Here is a 7,847-nt window from a genome sequence, read left to right on the forward strand (position 1 = left end):
TGAGACATTACCTTGTCATTACAGGGAATGACTCCTCTTGTTAAGATGCTTAGTTGTTCCACATGTGTCCCTTGTCTTCTTGTAACAATCAATTATTAACTAATATATAAATTAATTATTGAGAAATTATACGGTGGCCGCCCTTGACATTTAAAGGGCGGAGATCAAGTTAAAAGTTAAAAAGGGGAGTTTGACCTAGATCAAAAATCAAAGGGGAGGGTTTTTTCTCTCTCTGCCCTTCTTGTCTAACGGTCGGCCACCACATAAAAACTCTTAATTATTAACTAATGGTTTAATTAAGGCCCTGTTTGTTTTGGATTTTGAGCCAAAACTGATTATTGGATTTAAATTTAAATGTAAATTTGAGCCCAACAATCAGTTTTGGAGTCGATATTGCTTCTCAAAATCCAAAACAAACATGGCCAGAAGGGAACATAATGAAGTCATGTAAATCAGAATGCCAATGTAGAGCTAAGGACTTGTTTGTTGTGGGTTAAAAATTAAACGTAAATTTTTGTCCAATAATCAGTTTTGGGCTCACAATCGGGTGTCAAAAATCCAAAACAACCATGGGCCAACGGCTAACCAACTAGAGTTGATTATGCAAATGATCAGATGATCGATTGTTCAAGCCTTCTAGGCATGGAAATCACACCTTTGCATGGGGCTCTTCATTGTTGTAATTGGCTGACTAGTGCCCAAGGATTAGAACATAGTCCTAATTAAAACATAAATTTACCTTAAAAGGTTTTAAAATCCTTAACAAAAATTTATCTAAATTATCAGGAGAAAATTAAAATCACCCAAACTTCCCTTGATATCTTTCAAGAAAAGAAAAAAAAGTCTTTTTTCACCTGTCTTACATCAGGTGGTTGAGCAGGTCCACTAGTTGGTTGTGTTGATCTAAATACTGATTGTCAAGGTGACAGGGACTATTTAAGACCAAGGATAGGTTGTGCCCTAACAATCATCTCCATGAGATGATCCTAACCTTCCGATCTGGATTGAAGGGTTGGGATCATCCTATTTGGGGCAAGGCTTATCTGAGTTTGGCGCAACAAAGGAATAGTTTGGATCATCGAACCATGTGGGTCCCACTTTTTTAAAAAAAAAAAAAACTTGCACCTAACGGTTGTAACAAGATTAGGCCTAGAAAGGTGTTGGGTCCATCATTAACAGACTTGAAATGGTTTAACGATTATAATGATTTTGCTCACCACCTGAACAAACCCACAATACCTAGAAGGTGTGGGGCCCTTCATTACCAGACTTGCAATGCTTTTAATGATTAAAATGTTTTTTTCTCATCACTTACATTTGTTTTTTGAAAAGAAACTTCTTTTTTTTCTTAATTTTTTGGGTTTTTTTTTTTTTTTTCTTGTGTTTTGGAACAAGAAGAAAAGCCACAATACATATTAGGGCAGTGATAAATCGACCCCCCAAAATGATAAATCGACTCCCCATGTATCTATCTCTCTCTAACCCAGAGGAGAGAGAAAGACACATGGGGAGTCGATTTATCATATTTGGGAGTCGATTTATCACTCCCCTACATATTATAATGTCTGTGCTCATCACATACATCATTTGGAAAAGTTTACTTTTATGCCACCAATAAGCATTATAATGTTTTTGGCCCATCAACTTACATATCTTTTGTAGTGTGATGATCCCTTCTGATACTCATTCAAATACCATTTTCTTTTTCCAACAGCAATCTGCACAAGTGTAGTAGGATTTGACCAAGTTCATCTAAGACCCACAATCAGATTATCCATTTCGTGAAAACTTCAAAATAAAAGAGACGGAAGTAGTCATCATACAATAAAAATATATGAGTTGAATAAGATGTGTCTGACCTTTTCTTTTTGGCTAGTGAGAGAAGCACATAGAGAAGCTTGGTTTGGGCACACTCTCACAAAGTCAGTGTCATCTGGATCATTCATCCAGGAGACTTCCATGTGATTTGATTTGAAAGTTGCACCATCTGAATGTTTTCTCTTCATCTTATCTGTACCACATTGACCCTAGGAAATGAAGGGTTGGATCATGCTAGTAAGTAGAAACCACATATGGGTGGGGCCGAAATGAAGTTTCTATTCACTAATAAAGCTTGTCCTCACTCTTTTTTTTAAATATGAAAATACGTCCATGAGCAAGGTTTAAAATTTCGGTTTCGGTACCGGTTTCGGCCCCTGGAATTTAATCTGGTACATAACCTGAAACGAATATTTTATTCCATATTAAATTTCAGCCGAAATTTCCGAAATTTCAGTGAAATATTAAAAAAACAGATTTTTTGGGTCACATTTCGGAAAAACCGAAATTTCGGCCGAAATAAATGACCGTTTCGGTGTCGGTCGATTTCGGTCGAAATTTAAAACCATGTCCATGAGGACAGGAGCCTAGGAATTTATGTTTTCTTGGTATTTTTTAGCAATAGAAAGTGTGATGCTCCAAGATTAGAACCCTTGTTTTTATCATTTCAAAAAAAAAAACCCTTGTTTTTACCGAATGCCCTTGAATTACGTGGTGGAAATGGCTTTTTGCGAAATTGCCTTAGACAATCCTCTCTTACTTTGGATTACCAGGAATCAGAATCGGTATCCTAATCCAATTACAAGTCCTATTACCTTAGAAATGGAATGTAAATAAAATTAATTTAAATGAATTAAGTAAAAAATTTATTTCGACTATGGCGGAATCATAATACCATCTATTAGGACGAGAAACAGATTTCAGCATTTTTTTTTTTTCCAGTTTAATTCTGCCTAGGTGTCATTTCTGCCCTTTCATTCCATTCATTTTCTTGAACCAAATGTTGGAAACAGAATAGGATACCGATTCTAGCTCTGATTCTGGAATTCCAAGGCCATCCTTGTAAGAACTTGTCAAATGCTAGCTTACCGAACAAGGAAAAACAGAAAAATAAAAGGTTGATAAAACTACTTAACTACCCCTTATTTTAAAACTACCTGGCAGGGTGCACATGTGGCAAATGTGCCTGATCAATCAGCACCATTGATCAGATGATCCATCCGACGGTCCTGGTTTGGCCTTGTTTGTGGCGCCGAATGGAGATTTCAATTGTAATCAACAGCTTAAAGGAAGTCTTTTTCATCTTGCTTGATCAATGGTCTAGAATCCTCGTGAGGGTGGGTCCACATTCTATAGTCAGATTTGAGATCGGCAATAATAACAATGGTGGATCCTCGCCGTACATTATCATTTTCATGAAAAATGATGCTTGTCTTAAAAGATTTTTCCATATTAGCATGAATTATGCTATCCAGGATGTGGCCCACCAAAAGGGGACATCCAATTGGCCACAAGCGGACCCACCTATGTGATGCTGTATTACAATCATGGTTTCAAATTTCGGTTTGGGAATGCGTTTCGGTCATCACCAAAACCCAAAATTTTTAAAATTCGGCTGAAATCTTATACACCAGTTAAAAACTATATTATATTCAAGACCAAATTTCGGCCAACCCGAGTGAAAATTCGGCCATGATTACAAATTTACAATTAGGTCTCCCCTCATTGGTTGTAACACGAAGTGGCTTACCTGTTTAAGTTGGTGGGCCCCAGCTTAGATAGATCTTGACCGTCCAAACATTTGCATTGATTAAATCAAATGGTGATGGGGAAAAGACAAAATTGACCCGATCCAAAGCCCTCTCTCTCGACCTCTTGCATTCCACGTGACAACCACTCGTTTACATTTAAATATAATTAAAGAAAAACACTTCTAATCATGGAATTTGACCGGCCAGCCAAAAGAATGTGGTGGTTTTGTCACTGGTTTAGTGAAAAGACGAAGATACCCAGTTAACTTCAAATTAGAGTTTGGCGAATGCTTCAATTATTTATAAATTTCAAGGGCTTTATAGTCTTTCTGGTAAAGATAAATTTAAAGAGTCCTAATCCCATGTGGCCATGATGACCTTCGGCGGGATTCTAAAGAAATCCCGTGCACAGTGGGGCCCGTAAAGGGACATGGGAAATGTCCACTTTAGCCCCCTTTATTCCTCTAAAGTCTTATCAGTTTTGCCCTTCCAAGTCTTCTTCAATCTGGTGGGCCCCACTGTGGATTATGGATTGGGTCACATGTTCTAGAAAGCTTCCTTAACCGTTGGATTCGTGACTTACAAATGAACGGCAGAAAATAATCTAGCCATGGGCCCACTGGCCCTTCCACTTATTACATTAGCTATAATTATGTGAATGAAAAGGACTTTGGGTGGCATAACTTATCTATTTGTCGGACCCAATAGGGTCAGTAGACCCCACATGTACAAGTTCCTTAATTGACCAAAATCCCCCTCAAATTGATGAAAAATTACATGTTAACCATTCTTCTGACGTTTTTCGCGCACGACTATAGTTTGATAAATGCACTACTCACTCTGTTTTAAAATCCTCAAGATGTCATTTTGTGTAAAACAAACTGAGAAGTGCCATTATCAAAAATTGGGTGTGGGGATATCAGTCTCCAAGAATAATCAAAAGCGAGGGATTCCGGTCATCCCACGACAGCGTGCAAAGCGTCAAACAAAGCACAAAGACGGCACCTACTCGTGACAAACGGGGTAAAATATCTGCATTGACTGCCTTAATTACAAAAATACCCTTTGAAACCCTTCCGCGTCTCTTCTAAAGATGCTAGTGTTCATCGCAGAAGGCATTTCGCGGATGAGCTGTTGCATGTGAGAGGCTCACTTTTCAGCAGATTTTGTCTTCATTCACAAGGTGGCTCACCACTTTCCAATTAAAAACACACTAATTTCTCTCTTTCAACGACTAATTCTACAAGGTGTGCCATGTCATCATTACAGGCTAATGAGAAGTTGACACATGTAATAATCATAACTGCACGATATTACACGGCCCGTGCTGGCCAACCAAGAGGGATGGAACGTGTCGGTGAAGGACATCGACCCATAAACCCTGGGTCTTACCACCGATTTCTTGGCAACTGCACATCACGCCATAAACCCTGGGTCTTTTTTCTGCCTAGGAATGATAGAATGAAGGGCGCCCTTGCAAAAATCAGCTACAAGGGTGTCCCCAAGAGTGGGTCCAGGTGTGAAGACCACTAATTGGCAATCTCAAAAGTATGGGACCCACCAAGTTTCAATGGACGCCCACGCACTAAACTATTTTTGTTTTGAAATGATATTTTTGCCCCCTTTTCTTCCAGGGGCCCACCCCCCTGTAACGTATTAATTAATAGTGAATATATATTTTCCCTTCTTATTAGATCCAAATTGTGGGACCACCAAGCTATCAATGGAAGCCCTTGGTCCTTTTACGTTCTGTTTCCTCCTTTTTTATTTCAAAATAAATGTGCATTAATGTAGTTTTCGCTTTATAAAATTAGGGAAGTGATATATTCGCTCTTTTTTTTTACTGGGGACAACCCCTTCTAGCCTATTTTTTACTTGGGGCAGCCCCTACTGGCCTACTTATGTTTTTCTTTTACACTAGAGGGGGCCCTAAAATTAGTGATGGGACCCACCATTTGGCAATAGGAAGGAGGAAAGAACTATTTTAGGACCTCCCGGAGCTTTATGGAAAATGCTGGAAATGGACATGAAAATATCAGTATTATTTTTTGGGTGAAAGGCTGAGAAGGAGGGTGGAAAAATCATTTCTCAAATACTAAACCTACTTGGGCTTATACCAAATGCAAGCCCAATGGTCATAGATCAACAGTCTAGATTGATGAATGATATTAAGTATCTTGATCTGATGTGGTGAAGGGTATAAGGGTAGTGAATATCATCCTTATTGAGATATGAATGATTAGTGTAGCCCTAAGTTCAACTATATCATGATTAGGAGAAATTATATGGTGGACGGCCGTATGCATGAACTTGTAGCCCAAAAATACAGTGGGACCCATATTATTCTGGTGATCCAAACCATTCATTTGTTGGGGACGTAAATAGGGTTGCCCAAAAAATATTCTCCACAGAATGATCAGTTCAACCAAAGAGACAATAAGATCAAGCCCAGATCGATCTCCGCCATGGCCAATTGAAGTAGTTCTTAATCATTCATTTGTATTCTTTTTTCTTTTTTTTGCATGATTAGATCAAAATAAATACACCCTCGACATTGTATTGCCTAGATCAATTATGTATGTGCATATTGAATGCCATGATCCTAGTTTTATCGTTGGCCCCTCTAAGGACATGAGAAACTTAGGCGATATTCGGCAAATATTTTTGGAGTGCTTTTTCACTTTATTTTGCTCAAAGAATGAGAAAAGGGAAAGAATGAAATTTGCAAACTCGGCCGCTCCAACCGTTTGGAGCAGCAAAAGAAGTTGAAATCTCTCATGTCCCCTCTCCCTCCCCTGGTTTCACCCGCTCTGAAAGTTGAAAATTGAGAAATTAGGATAGGATGTTTAGAACTTAAAAAAATTGTGTAAATCTTCCATGGAGGCACTCATTTTCTCATAATTTGATGAATTAGAGGGGGAATCTTCTTCAATCCAACGGCAAGGGTTGATTGATGTGCCTCCCAAAGGACTTCATACAAATTCTTACTTCTATATTGAACTTCATGAATTTTTATTTTTTTTATCGGTAAGCTAGGGTTAGGGGGAACCAGGCCAGTATATTAATTAAAGAAAGATGATACAATAAGAGAAACAAGACTACTCCCCAATCTTTAGAACAATGTCTAAGGAAGGGGCAGAACAACCAAGGACATGATACCCTAAATATCAAAACTAAAATCAAGAAAGAGGAGAGAAAACATGAGATCTCTAGAGTCAGCCCCAATTTAAGACCTTAGTGATCCAAGGCGTCATTCATCTTGAGACTAAACTTTCTTGCTCTCTGGCTCTTCCTCAACTTCATGAAAATTATTGAACGGGGAAAGATCCAGGCAAAGTGGATGGTGAATGCTTAGAATACAGCACAACCTCTTAGTGGTTCCTTCGGATGATTTGAACTATCCATTTGACAACTCAATTCTGTAATTCCTATGTCTGAAAAATCAAGCCAATTGCCCTCACTAACATCCAATAACAAGGCCTATCAAAGCAACGGTCCAGATCATTCAAAGGAACGATCTACTTCCCCACAAGAGTGTGGGACCTACTGCTTAGTTCGGGCGTTTATTATATTCCAGACAAGTGTCTGGCCCCACCCACATCCATGTGGGTGATTGACATTGCTTACTTACACATGTTTGGAAAGAATAATTTTAATAGGAGAAAACGGTTTCTACACACAAGGTGTAGGTGTAGATAAGTTATCTACATACTAGCCTAAAATACAATGGGGACCCACATTGTTTGGGTGATCCAAAGCACTCATTTCATGGTCCCTCATAGATAGGGTGTGTCCAGAAAATCTGCTTCATAGGAACTTCCTAACCCTTCGAACCGTGGAGGCAAAAAAATAGACAGATTTGTTAAGGTTTATACACGTCCATTTTACCTCCAAAAATCGTAGGGTTGGGATGATCCTATGGAGCTGATTTTTTGTGGACACCCTATCTATGTAAGGGCCAATCAAATGAATGGTTTGGATCACCCAAACAATATGCCCTCCACTGTATTTTAAGCTAGTGTGTAAATAACTTATCTAAACTGTTTTCTCATAAGTGAAAACAAGCTTAAGGAGTTAGAAAACGATTTTATAGGTATCAAACCACTTAGAGCCCTTTTCCTTTTTATTTTCTTCTCTTTGACTCATGCCTTCTTTGTTTTCCCTTCAAGCTTTGGCCGAAAGTTGGAGTTGGTGGCTTCCAAAAGTCTGCTCCCAAACATGCTTCAAGGGGAAGATGGGCTTCCAGGAAGGCCCAAAGCGAAGTCAACTAGGGACTAT

The sequence above is a fragment of the Tasmannia lanceolata genome, unplaced genomic scaffold (assembly GCF_043159265.1).
Source record: "Tasmannia lanceolata isolate RefF3 unplaced genomic scaffold, GAP_Taslan_0.1 ptg000003l, whole genome shotgun sequence".
NCBI lineage: Eukaryota > Viridiplantae > Streptophyta > Magnoliopsida > Canellales > Winteraceae > Tasmannia > Tasmannia lanceolata.